Raw genomic sequence first — 14,702 nt, 5'->3', positions numbered from 1 at the left:
TGGAATAGAAACCCGTACGATCCTCTGCCACAGGATGTAATGGTTTACGATGGACAGCAAACACAGCACTAGAACCTTTAAGCCGACCCGGCAGTACTATGCGGTAGGTTAACTTTAGGATGCGTCCTCCAACTGAGTCACCAGGCCCCTCTCCAGACCAGCACTCTGCATGATCCTTCCATGACGGGTCCTCCCCTGGGATCTTCTCAGTTGTCCAGCTTCTTCCCGTAGGACAGACAGCACAGGACCATTCCCTCGCCGCTGTGGTAGGCCCCAGACAGGCTTCTGGGCCCACCCACACGCTGCAGCAACGTGGTCCTCCCGGTCGGAGGACCACGCGGTAGTACTCCTAACACATACCTGTCGGCCAGGAGGGCCAGCAGGTGGAATGAAAAGGACCCTAAAACATGGCGTCTGTCCCATAAATACCCTCTCCCAGAATGCAACTCGGAGGACCACCTCCACCGAGTTATCTCCGGGACAGAAGAGCACCCATACGCTACAAAACAAACTACAGTAACTTGAAAAGTCCATCCCTATCTTTGAGTGGATTACATCCTTTCAATAAAGAAAGTCCAGCTAGCGAAGAGTCTTTGGATTTGAAAACACTGAGATGAATATTATCTCTTGACCATGGAGATCTCTAAACACTGACACTTTCTAACTACACACCCCAAAGTACCTTTTCATAATCACTAATAAAACCGAGGATCTGGCAATGTCAGTTTCTTTCCTAGTTTATCCACAGTAGTGATAAAGTACACAACGTCATCTTTTCCGGGTCTGCAAATGACCACTTTGTCAGCATAGACGTGCCAACCATAGTTCAAATGTAGGAAACATCCATTGAAGCGTTCATCTATGGCAACAGAATACCCAGCTCTCCGGAAAGGTTTTGGCACAGACAAATAGTCCCAAACAGCTTCACAGTACCACTGTTCCCGGTTGGCGTCAGTTTCCTGCATAATGTCCTGAGTAACATAGGGAAATTCTAGACCATATTCTGTAGCAACTCGCTTGGTGAGCACTCTCTGTAAACGGGCAAGTTTAGGCAAAGGTCTATTTTTCCCCAAACCAGAAGGCACACAAGAATTTGGTGATTTACTCACCATAGATCCGACGGGTGTCGAAAGCAAACTAGCAACTTTAGACAATGTCTCTTTGGTAGTACTGTGCGGCTCCACACAAGTTGATGTCTTCCCAGAATTCAGGGCTGTCCACTCTGAGAAGGTTAAAACAGAAGCAACATCTTCACCCTGGGCCCACAACAGTTCCTGTGACATTGTTTCAAACACATCATCACCGGAGAGATCCAACATAGAATCTATCTCCGAGTCTCTCAACTCTTCTGCTGGCAAATATTTACAAAGAGTCCCAGATATGTTCCCCTTTGAACTCTCACCCGTTCATGACGTGGACTTCTCCGGATCCATGTATTTCTCCGGCTCTGGCTCGGGTAGTCTCTGGGGTAGGCCTCGACCACGGCCGAGGGAAGCCTTCACATATCCCACCTTCCTTGGAACAGGTGCAACGGGGATAGGTGTAGTAGACTTAGACATAAAGGTGATGTCCGCTGAGGAAGCAGTAACAGCAACATCTTCCTCGGAAGCACTCACGGTAGCAGACGAGATAACGGCCTGTTGCTCTCCAGCAGCAATGGCAGTAGTTTCCACTGTGGCAATTCCTGTAACCCAATCCACACGATAAGCACGGGGCGACATGGTAGGTTGCTCCACCGTGAACAAATATTCTCCGCACTGCAAACATCGGACAATTGGACGGAGATGTATGGCCAGTCCTTCACACTTGTGGCAAAGCATGCCCAGCCCTTCGATATCTCCAACAGTGTATAGCACAAACCTCCCCTGCGGCTTCAAACAAATGCTGGTATCTGTCAGCAGGGTTCCGGTCAGCATAGCACCCGCAGCGGTACTTGTAGAGAACATCTTAGATCCCACAGTCGACGGTACCAATTGAAAAGAAGACATGACTGTACTCTGATCCTCTCAGCACGATCACTAGGCCTCTCTTCTCCTTTGGCGCTAACACACACACATGCGTCCCACGCAGTAACAAGTAGGTTAAGCTCCTCCCACTTGTTCTTCTGATCACGTAGCTCCCGGGCTTTTACTTCTTACCCGCAGCCTACGCAGTCAGAAATAAAGTTCTGCAATTTAAGCCCTTTTTTTCCTGGAAAAAAGTGACAAAGTCCAGAAACCTCTTTGAACATAAACTCCCGGTTAAATACTTCTCAGGGTTGCGAGAGGTCCCGGGTTCAAATCCCGGACGAGCCCCCACATGTAGCAATAACTCACGGTGGAGCTGCTGGTTTAAAGCGGGCTGTTACCGTCACCTTTGTTACCTCAATTTCACCAGAACCGGGTCTAGGGTCCCGTTGAGTTTAATACCAGACAGTGTAGACACCAGACACTTGAGTATCTTTTCCAATGCTTTAATAAAGAGTAACTGAAGGAAGTAGCAGGAAAGAGGTAGAAGAAGAGTTGCAGGGAAGTTCCTGTTGTTCCTTTTCTTAATGTAGTATTATGAATTGGAATCTTGTAGATGAATGTACTCTCCTTTTAGAGGTTTCTCTCACTAACCTAGCAACCAGCACACAGCACGAACAAAAGTCTCTGCCACAGACTTGAATGGAATAGAAACCCGTATGATCCTCTGCCACAGGATGTAATGGTTTACGATGGACGGCAAACACAGCACTAGAACCTTTAAGCCGACCCGGCAGTACTATGCGGTAGGTAAACTTTCGGATGCGTCCATCAACTCACCAGGCCCCTCTCCAGACCAGCACTCTGCATGATGCTTCCATGACGGGTCCTCCCCTGGGATCTTCTCAGTTGTCCAGCTTCTTCCCGTAGGACAGACAGCACAGGACCATTCCCTCGCCACTGTGGTAGGCCCCACACGTTGCAGCAATGTGGTCCTCCCGGTCGGAAGACCATGCAGTAGTACTCCTAACACATACCTGTGGGCCAGGAGGGCCAGCAAGTGGAACGAAAAGGACACTAAAACATGGCGTCTGTCCCATAAATACCCTCTCCCAGAATACAACTCGGAGGACCACCTTCACCGAGTTATCTCCGGGACAGAAGAGCACCCATACTCTTCAGCGCGTTGCCTTTCCAACACCGACCCATGGCGACAACGACACCCACTGGCACAGTGTGAAACTACATGCAACACAGCCAAACTGGAACAGAGGCTAAATCTGACTATGTATAAAACAGATAACCCACTAAATGTATCTATAAGCGTTAGATGAAAATCTACCAGCGCTACATAGGTATATCTCCCTGGTGGAACACTAACTGCAAAAAATCTTAAAGGATAAATTCACCTTATGGGTGGAACATGTAACATGTTCCAAAACAAATTTCTGGTGGACCATGTACATGTTCCAGTATCTGCAGCTTCTCCCCCTCCCCTCTGCCCCCCCCCCCCCCGGTGACAGCGGGCTTAGATCAAAGCATATTCAATCAATGGTTTAGATCAAAGCATATTCATGTGTTAGAATGGCCTAGTCAAAGTCCAGACCTAAATCCAATTGAGAATCTGTGGTAAGACTTGAAAACTGCTGTTCACAGACACTATCTATCCAATCTAACAGAGCTTAAACTATTTTGCAAAGAATGGGCAAAAATTTCACTCTCTAGATTTACAAAGCTGGTAGAGACATACCCAAAAAGACTTGCAGCTGTAATTTCAGTGAAAGTATTGACTCGGGTGCTGAATACAAATGCACGCCACACTTTTCACATATTTATTTGTAAAAAATTGGAAAACCATTTATCATTTTCCTTCCACTTCACAATTATGTGCCACTTTGTTTTGGTATATCACATAAAATCCCAATAAAATACATTTACGTTTTTGGTTGTACCATAACAAAATGTGCAAAATTTCAAGGGGTATGAATACTTTTTCATGGCACTGTATATACTATAATCTACTATTCAGGGGGCGGTGTACACACATATGCATATAAAATATTGATCATTAACATAGATTTTTGTATTCTTATTTTTTTTTTACTAAACTTTACAAGTTTACTGATGTTTATGTGCCTGTGTGTACAGGCCCATTGAAAGCAATGGGCTGCATTTAGGTCAATCAAAAATAATAAATAAATAAAACACTTGGACACTTAAAAAGTAGGGTTTTGGGCACTCGTGTGCTAGAGTCCCACCTGTGGTCCTGAGAGGATATCAAAACATAAGTAATGCTGGTGACACCTGAAGATAAGTTTGAGAATTTATGGTATACATAAAACCATAGTGTTATCATATAACACACTGAGTGGAGCATGTGTGTGTGTTTATATTGTAATGACTTATTGAACTGTAAATTACCGTGTAATGACTTGAACATATACAGAGACTTTTCTATGACACTACTGCTGCATATACATCCTACATGCTGTCACAAGTTTCCTCATTTTATTATTTTTTACTGCTACAGTTAGAGGAAATTAGAAAGGCACACATGGCTAAAAGTTATCATCGTTTGCTGTTTTAGACCTATTCATGACCATGACATTTATTGTTGATCATGTCAATAGCCATAAATCTTCACCCTAAAGCTTACATGCCAATGATGAACGTGTTCATGATGGTTACGCTTATTTGTTGCACACGTCTATTCACATTGACCAAAGCAAACAGGATTCTTTTTTTAATCACAGTCCCACCATATGGTGTGAAATGTCACAAATTTTTCTTAATGCTTGGCAGACTACATATACAAGGCATACTTATCTCTATGGGGGCCCAATAACTGGTTTTGCAGAGATTTGCCTGGGTGATTATAGGTTTAGTTTACTAAGATGAATGTCATATATAGAATGAGAGCAACAACTGCAAACAACACCTGGGCACTCAATAAAGAACCCAGGGCACATGCCCGGGGGGCCAGGGTATAGCAACACCACTGGTGCTCTTTCAAACTTTCTATAGAACAGCCTTTTTCAACCAGGGTGCCCAGCCACCCTGGGGTGCCTTCAAGGTTCTTTAGGGATGCCTTGGTAAAATGCCAAAAATATGTCCCATAAATATGTAGCACCCTCCTATTAGATTAGGTAAGCAAATTTAGGTATGACTCATGGTTAGTTTGTGAGTCAGAAATTGGGTCAGGGTTACAGCAGGTCAGGCTGGATGGCTTTACAGAGGCAGACCTTTGGTGCCCCCCTGGATCTGAAAGTTTGGAGAAACTTCTAGAAGTTAGTGGGCAGAGGCCAGAACTACAATTATCTAAGTTATCTAAGTAAGTTGACAACAAAATGACTGGTAATGAGGAAATACCACTATTCTTTTCCTTGTATACTTTGCAACTTTATGTGGTAAAGTCCTCAACAACATCAAGTTGACATCTGTAGAAAAGTTAGAATAGGAAAATCAGAATATTGATCTTATTTGTTGCTCTTTTCCTACAGCCCTCAACAATCTCAAGTGGCTACCTGTGGGACAGTTAGACAGTAAGAGCTGAATATTTTGATCTTATTTTTTGTTCTTTTCTTAGAGTGCAAACTAAGGGGATTATTTTATAAAACAACGGATGTGACATTCAACACAAATTCACTGTAGGTGAATCAATCATCAATTTAAAACAAATGCACTAGGAAGATTTACCTGCAGAGCATATTTGATATATGTCATATTCATATACCATATACTATAAAATGTTACCTTAAGTGTAAAAAAATGCAAACAAAAACAACATCTTAAAGTTAATAAAAATATTGTTTTCTCTGGAAAATAACTTTAAGAGTAAATAGTTTCATAATACTGAGAAAAAACACTAAATTTCCAGAATCAAGTGAAATTAATTGCCTTCTAATGCTTAGAAAACAATTTAAATGATGTCCTGTTTACAGTATTCAGATCAGTATTCCAAAAGAGCCTTTATTGGGCACGGGATAATTTGTGAGAGCAGTGAATAAGCTATAAACCTCTACACAAATATTCCGATTTTTGTTTCTCCTGTCACGCTGAAGGTTATCTCCCTGGCTGTTCAAGAAATCAGCTGACAGCCATTTCCCATGATGCTTTAAGTGCTGTCAAGCTGTCTATCATGCTGTCACCTGACCAGTCGTTCCCATGGTTCTCTTAGGCTTCCACTATAATAAATTGAAAGGCACTATTATCTGCCTGTTGTGAAGGGGAGCTGTTTAGGCTTTGATAAGATATCACTCGTCCCAGGTGAAGGGAGGCTGTCAGCACATCAAGACAAGACAACTCATGAAAACACTGAACATGGGAGCACAAGGTTTACAAACATCTGTTGTCATTATTTATTATCCCTGTTCTGCTTAAGTTTCCATCTTGCTCTTCTTCTATTGAAAATGAAACTTCGTCTTCAAGTGCACAGCTACATATTAATGGAACAGACTGAGGGCAGAATCGTGCATTCAGAGCAAACAGCCAGTGGTGCATGTAAATTTCAATAGAAAGCCTGTAAAGTCTGGGGTTAAAATGCAGCATGAAACCAATCCTTACATTTATGCTCATTATATTAATATTCTGTATTTCTGTTACTTATTAAAAAGAAATTCAGAAATGCACACTTTAACTCTTTTTTTTGTGTGTAGGCCTCATGCACACAGGGTGTTTTTGACTGCTTTTAGGCGCATCTGACATTTTTTTTTCTGCCTCTAAATGTTAGCTCATGTGTCCATGCACATGTGTTTAGAGGAAGCGAAAAAACCCCACTGGCAGCGCTTCCAGGAGCAGCGGCATTTTGGCAGAAAAATGCTTGATGCGTGTAAAAACGCTGAGCGTTCGTTCATTCATTTCAATGGCCAGAACAAATTATTATTCTGGCCAATTAAATTAACTATCGCCCAAGAGACTCGTGTGCCTAAATGTGTTACACGTGTTTACAAGCGCCAAGCTTTTTTTAATGGCGAAACACGACTGCCAGGAGGAAAAGCATCTAGCAAAAATGTCCAGTGTGCATGAGGCCTTATACACACTGGTATATTTGGTAAAACAAACAGAAACCTCACAAATAGTAATGGGCTTGATGTTCAAATTGAACGAAAGTTTGGCTCGAACATTAGCTGTTCGTTTGTTCGTAGAATAAATGAACACATGGGGTGCTCGTGGCACGTTCGCCTGCCCCGGAGTGCCCCATCGCAGTGCATTTAAGGCTGCTGATTAGCCAAAGCATTCACCTGACCTGTATGCTTTGGCCAATCATGGCGCGATGTGCTGTGAGAGCCATGATTGGCCAAAGTGCAGAGTATATAGTACAGTCAGTGTAGTATATATAATACAGTGCAGAGTATATAATGCAGTCAGTGTAGTGTATATAACGCAGTGCAGCGTACATAATACACTGTATTGAAGTGGTTAAGGGGAACTCTATGACAGAATTAAGAAAAAAAACGGTGTGGGGTCCCCCCAAATATCCATAGCAGGCCCTTATCCAGGCCAGGAAAGGCACCTCCTGAACCATACCAGGCCGCTTGCCCTCAACATGGGGAGGGTGCTTTGTCCCCATGTTAACGGGGACAAGGGCCTCTTCCCGACAACCCTGGCCGGTGGTTGTTGGGGTCTGCGGGCGGGGGGCTTATCGGAATCTGGTAGCCCCCTTTAACAATGTGATAGCCTATGTGAATGGGTATCAGGTACATTGTACCCCTACCCATTCACCAAAAAAGTGTAAAAAAGTAAAAACCACAAGAGACAGCTTTTGACAAGTCCTTTATTAAAAAAGAAAAAAAAAAAGTGTCTTGTCGACAGTAACCAGATGACCCCGCCCCCTTCTGACATCATGTGACATCACATGACGTCAGAAGGGGGTGGGGTCACCCAGTTACATCGCCGGGTGGCCCCGCCCTTGCCTATATATAAGAGCTGTCAAAGCGAAGAGGAAGCAGTTGGCGGGAGGCCTCCCATGGAGGCGGAGCCTATTGCATTTTTGCTATTTTTCGGGTCTGTTGGGTGGCGATTGACGGTGGATTTACATAGCGGGACACTTTTTTTTTCTTTTTTAATAAAGGATGTCAAAAACTGTCTTTTGTGGTTTTTACTTTTTGACACTTTTTTGGTGAATGGGTAGGGGTACAATGTACCCCTACCCATTCACATGGGGGAATCTAGGAGCCCCCTTGTTAAAGAGGGCTTTCAGATTCCAATAAGTCCCCTGCCCGCAGACCCCGACAACTTGCCAGGTGCTTTGGGGTGGGGGGGCGCAGAGCCTCCCTGCCCCAAAGCACCCACCCCCCCATGTTGAGGGCATGTGGCCTGGTACAGTTCAGGAGGGGGATTCGCTTGTCCCACCCTTTTCATGACCTGCTAGGATGCATGCTCGAATAAGGGTCTGGTATGGAGTTGGGGTGGGGATATATTGCCGGGAGCAAATACATTACAGCCATGAGCAAGTTTAGATTACATTTTTTCCTTTACAAATGTTGTTATTGCTGCGACATGTTCTAGATATTGCACAGATGCGCCTCTTTACAGGCAGACTAAGGGGACACCCCCCCCAGGTACAATATTTAAAGGAATATTACATTTTTATTGTTTCACTTTAAGCATCATTAAAATCACTACTCCTTTAAAAACGATTGTTTTAAAACTTTTTTTTGCATTGATGTCCCCTAGGGCAGTACCCAGGTCACCATACACTTTTTATGGCAATAACTTGCACATAAGCCTTTAAAATTAGGACTTTTAATCTTTTATGTTCGTGTCCCATAGACTTTATAGAGATGCTTGTTCACTAGAGCTTTTTGCCTGTTCGAGGTGTTCTGGAGCGAACCGAACCGGGGGATGTTCGGCCCATCACTACTTACAAACAATGCTACATGCATGTTTCCCTTCTTCCTTAGCAGAACTCTAGAATCGCGCTATAAAACAGGTGCAAATTAATACAGGAAAAATGTCTATAGAAACAGCTTTAGCTTTTATTTATTTTTATTTTTTATTTTTTTATGTAATTATGTAACCTAAAGTAGATAAGTTACAGTTCAAAATACAACAGAGCAAAATTCAAAAAGTATTTTCTCAAACACAATTAAAATGTTACTAACCCACAACAGTAAATTCAGTCTGTATGTGCAGTAAAGCATGCTTGTTATACTCACTGTAGAACCTAAGGGGTTAATCATCTGTATTGAGTAAAAAGGCTGCTTGATCCTGTCTCCTCTGATCATCCCCTTCTTCTACTGACTCCAATATATTTCCTGATCTTTAGAGAGCCCGAGGACAGGCTGCACATGCTCAGTTTAGTGTGTATTTCTAGAGAGTTTTTTTTTTCTTGGAAGGGTGCATGTGATCACCACAGGGCCAATTAGCACTGTCCAGACAGAGGGTCAGGGGTCCTGCATTCTCATAGGACAATCGTGGGAGAATGAAAACTCCTCCTACAAGCTTTAACTGGACACCTATTAAAGTCACAAGACTGCTTTAACTGTTGATAATCGCATTCCCATGTTCTGTGTACTGTGGGAGACCAGATATAGTGAATTTGGGGTCCTGGGTTTAGTAACACTTTAAATACATTTCCTACCTTTGTTTCCCAACCACCTTGAACATCTAACCTTGAATTTCTGGGAACAATCGAACAACCCATTATTCCATGGTACAAACACAGTAAAAGATCAAGCATTTAGAAATCAACATATAGGAGTTGATTTACTAAAACCGAAGAGTGCAAAATCTGGTAGCCAATCGGCTTCTAACTTCAGCTTGTTCAGTCAGCCTCGGTTCACACTGGGACGACGTTCAGTACAATGGAACCGTTCTAATCGGAGCGACGCAAGTCGCTCCGACTTAGAAAAAGGTTCCTGTACGACTTTGGGGGCAACTTGGGGCGACTTGGGGCGACTTGCATAGACTTCTATACAGAAGTCGTTTTGCAAGTCGCCCCGGCAGTCGTGTGCAGTTCGCCTCGGTGAGGCGACCTGCAAGTCGTGCCGCCTCTGGTGTGAACCGAGGCTTAAGCTTTGACAAAAAATCTGGAAGCTGATTGTTTTCTACACAGAGCCGAACCAGATTTTGCACTCTCCAACTTTGATTGTTTATCAGCGCAGCCCCCCCGCGGATGCCCACAATGGACCACCAGGGATGCCGCCAGGACCACCAGGGATGGCATTAAAGGACGCCCACCAGGTATGCCACCCTAGACCACCAGGGATATGCCAATGCCTGCCAGTGCCATCAGTTATGCCTATCAGTGCCAGCCATCAGTGCCAGCCATCAGTGCCAGCAATCAGTGCCCATCAGTGCAGCTTTTTAGTGCCCACCAGTACCGAAGTGCTGCATATCAGTGCCACCTATCGGTGCCGCCTATCATTGCCCATCAGTGCCGCCTATCAGTGTCCATCGTCAGTGCCCATCAGTGCTACCTCATCAGTGCCATCTCATTGGTGCCACCTCATCGGTGCCGCCTTATCAGTGCTCATCAGTGCAGCTTATCACTACCCATCAGTGAAGGAGAAAACTTACTTATTTACAAAATTTTATAACAAACAAAGAAAAACAATTTTTTTTTTTTAATTTTCGGTCTTTTTTTATTTGTTTAGCAAAAAATAAAAACCGCAGAGGTGATCAAATACCACCAAAAGAAAGCTCTATTTGTGGGAACAAAATGATAAAAACGTAGTTTGGGTACAGCGTAGCATGACCACGCAATTGTCATTTAAACAGTGACAGTGTTGAAAGCTGAAAATTGGCTTGGGCAGGAAGGAACAAAAGTGCCTGGTATTGAAGTAGTAAAGTGCACTCTGTTCGGGCACCAGAAACAGTGCACTATGGGAAGCGTGACGTCAATGCAATAGTGTGATTGCAGGCGAGATGCTTAATTTGCCGGGTTTTGTGCTGCATTGTGGTGCAATGCTATGCCCTGCAACACTCACATTCATTCACTTTCGCAATATTTTTTGACTATCTGTGGTGCTGATCTATATACTATCTGTGGTGCCGTAGGACATGGGCGGTACTTTCCCACGTAGTCACTTCCGGTTGCTCTGTGCCAGTGAGAAGCCGGAAGTGACATCCGCTTAGTGGATGGATCGCACGGCCCGAGCGGGGCCTATTTACAGAAGATTATTCCATTGTAGTGGTAAGTCACCAGGCCTCCTGTTAGCCACGCGTGGGTGGGTGGGGAGTTGGAGGGTTTGCTGTGAGTGTGCCGCGAGCCAGGGGGATGCTGACAGCGGCGAGCCACCTGCGCGCAGGGGGGGGTGCTATATACTATCTGTGGTGCTCATCTATATACTATCTGTGGTGATGATCTAAATATTATCTGTAATGCTGATCTATATATTATCTGTGGTGCTGATCTATATACTATCTGTGGTGCTGATCTATATACTATCTGTGGTGCTGATCTATATACTATCTGTAATACTGATCTATATACTATCCGTGGTGTTGATCTATATACTATTTGGGGTGCTGATCCATATACCATTTGTGGTGCTGATCTATATACTGTGTGTGGTGCTGATCTATATACTATCTGTGGTGCTGATCCATATACCCTATCTGTGGTGCTGATCTATATACTTTTTGTGGTGATGAGCTATATACTATCTGTGGTGCTGATCTATATACTTTTTGTGGTGATGAGCTATATACTATCTGTGGTGCTGATCTATATACTATCTCTGGTGCTGTTCTATATACTATCTGTTGTGCTGATCTATATACTATCTGTAATACTGATCTATATACTATCTGTGGTGCTGAGCCATATACTATCTGTGGTGCTGATATATATACTATATGTGACTATATGTGATGCTGATCTATATACTATATGTGATGCTGATCTATATACTATATGTGATGCTGATCTATATACTATCTGTGGTGCTGATCTATATACCCTATCTGTGGTGCTGATCTACAGTATATACTATCTGTGGTGCTGATCTATATACTATCTGTAATGCTGATCTATATACTATCTGCGGTGCTGATCTATATACTTTATGACCACCTGACCCACGGGCACGCTCCCACAGCATGCAGCCGGAGCAAGGCCATGCCCGACTGTAACTGCACCTGTGCGAGCCACCGTACAGGTACGGCGATTCGTGCAGGGCTGCCAACCTGCTGCAATATATCTGCGTGAGCTGTTCGGAAAGTGGTAAAGAGGCAGTGCTTTACATAGGCGTTTACATATATTTATGTGCGCAGCTGTCTCCTTTTTAATACAGAGCACAATAATAATAATTTGACATTAGCATGAATTTCATTTGGGGCTCATAAGTATAAATACATACGTCAGTTGGGAAGTGATTAACAAGGGGGAAGTGATCCATCTACTTTCACAGTAAGAGATGGTAGGGAGGTAGGGCAATGCTATAATCATGGGGGACTTCAACCTCGTATGATATTAATTGGGCAGACGGAACTGCTCAAAAGGATTGTCATTTCTTGAATGTAAGAACAGTTGCATGAGTCAGATGGTGGAATAGTGATAATGCTCTGCTGGACCTACTGTTTACAAACAAAACAGTGCTGATTGCAAATGTGGAAGTAAGAGATAATTTAGGTAACAGTGATCACAGAGTAATTACATTTACCATAAATTATAGGAAACTAAATTTTAAAACAACCAACTTTACTAGGGGGCAATCAAGGGGTTACTGCATGATACTAAATAGGATCAATTTCTTGCAACAAAGAACATTGAAGAAAAGTGGGAGTGTTTTAATGACATATTAAACAACAACATTCATCAGTTCATTCCACTGGGCATCAAATATAATAGAACACAAGTAATGTTAACAACAGTTTATTGAATGGAACCTTGTGGGTAACAGAGAAAAACCTAAAATGATATTAAACGCAAAGCCAAAAATGTAATATATTGCAGCTTACCAATCATTAAATGTGGTGGCTACATCAGTTTCCTATACATTGGCCTTTTCCCCTCTGTTTTCACCTGCTGACCTGGCCAGTAACACACCTCCTGTATTAGTAAGACACAATTTTGGAGTAATAAGTAGAGGAAGCACTGCAGACAGTAGCATTGTCCGTATGGAGAGGGGGGAGTGTTAAATGTATTAGCAGATTCAGAACCACTAACAAGTTGAAGCCAAACTCCAGCTCACGCTTTATAAGCAGTTACAGCAAACTGTTTTTTTTTTTCCTTTTGGGATAAAGGTTTTGCATGAATATATAAAAGCTGATCATTTTAATCAGCCCTGCCTGTGCTAAGTGGCTTGTCTCATCCTAGTAAACTGATACATTCTGCTGTAGCATATGTGCTGTGAAAAACATCAAACTTGCTGACTGGATTACCAGATGAAAATAGAAGAAAAAAAAGCCTAAAAAAGGAAACTAATACAGCCATAACATCTAAGAATTGGTAAGGAATAGGGAAGGGAGGATTTGCTTGAACTAGAGAAAGCTTTTAGGGGGCTGAAGGACCTCTTTTTGAGGAATAGCTACAAACATTAAATGTGTTCTCCCTGAAAGAGAGATGCTTATGAGGGGATAGAATTACAATATACATATGTTTGAATGGTGACTAGCATTGGGAGGAATCTGTTTAATTTTAGGCCTCTAAAAAAGACACGCAGCCACTCAATGAATTTGGATGAAAAGCAGCTTAATCTTAAACTGTGTAAGGGTTTTTTTTACTGTTAGGAGAGTGCGGATGTGGAATTCCCTTCAACAGTTGGTGGTGTCAGGGGAGAATGTAGATATATTCAAAAAACATTTAGATGTCTTTCTAAGTGAATACAATGTACAGGGATATGGAAAACAGTAGACACACACACACACTCAAGTTAAACTAGATGGGCCAATATATTTTTTTCGGCCTTACCAACTATTACCTATGTAATATGTCTTTAGGTTCCTCTGAAACTGATATTTGATACTTTTCAATTATTCTCCCTACATCTCCAAATACTTCTCTTTGCCTGTAAAACTCCACCACTTTGCAGAAGAGATGCTTTTGACAGTTCTGTCAGAGTAAAATCATACACACCTTATCGACACGTAAATGAATCTGTCATAAGTTCTACCATTTGTCACACTACTACAAGACAGATTTCTAAAAAGTTTCCGCAACACTCTTTATGAATTTCAATGAGCAGTTATACATTTTCTTTTGTTACAAATCTTTCTCCTAGTAGCAGTATGGGCTAAACTTCTGGATAAAGGGCCCTTCCTTCCTGACTCAGAAAGCTTGCAAACGCACTTTGTAAGTGCTATGTAAACCAAGCATTGTTTGAGTTTTGCAGTTCCTGTTAGATTAGAGAGGGCGTGTGCACAAAAAATAAAATCCCTGTCCCATAAAAAGGTAGTTTGAAGTACTATAACCAACTAATGAGGCACCCTGGATCAGTATACACTCATGGACAAATTCATCCTCTGTATGAGGGTAGATTTGTGAGAGACACCTTAAAGTATTACTAAACCCAGGACCCTGCATTCACTATATCTGGTCTCCCACAGTACACAGAACATGGAAATGCAATTATTTCAGTAAATATAAACAGCTAAATACCTTTTCTTATCAGCAGCAGTATATAGCAGTCTTGTAACTTCTATCAGTGTCTGGTTAAAACTTGTAGGAGGAGTTTTCATTTTGCTCTGACTGTCCTATAAGGCTGCACGACCCCCGGCCCTCTGTCTGGACAGTGTTGATTGGCCCTCTGCTGATTACATACACCCTCTCAAAAAAAAAAACCTCTCTAGCAATACACACCAAACTGAGCA

The 14,702-nt window shown here is 42.7% G+C and overlaps 1 long non-coding RNA gene across 4 annotated transcripts in view; it reads right to left on the bottom strand.

Annotated features, from left to right (window-relative positions):
- Positions 1 to 14,702, bottom strand: part of LOC141139794 (uncharacterized) — a 1,361,894-nt gene that overhangs the window by 290,784 nt on the left and 1,056,408 nt on the right. Inside the window, exon 5 of one of the 4 annotated variants that reach the window (XR_012243807.1) lies at positions 12,852 to 12,942. The exons of the other annotated variants lie outside the window; for them this stretch is intronic. This is a non-coding gene — a long non-coding RNA (uncharacterized lncRNA). The remainder of the gene's footprint in view (positions 1 to 12,851; positions 12,943 to 14,702) is intronic. 4 annotated transcript variants of the gene reach the window in all.

Source organism: Aquarana catesbeiana, linkage group LG04, assembly GCF_042186555.1.
Source record: "Aquarana catesbeiana isolate 2022-GZ linkage group LG04, ASM4218655v1, whole genome shotgun sequence".
Taxonomy (NCBI): domain Eukaryota; kingdom Metazoa; phylum Chordata; class Amphibia; order Anura; family Ranidae; genus Aquarana; species Aquarana catesbeiana.
This window is presented reverse-complemented; position numbering and strand designations above follow the sequence as displayed.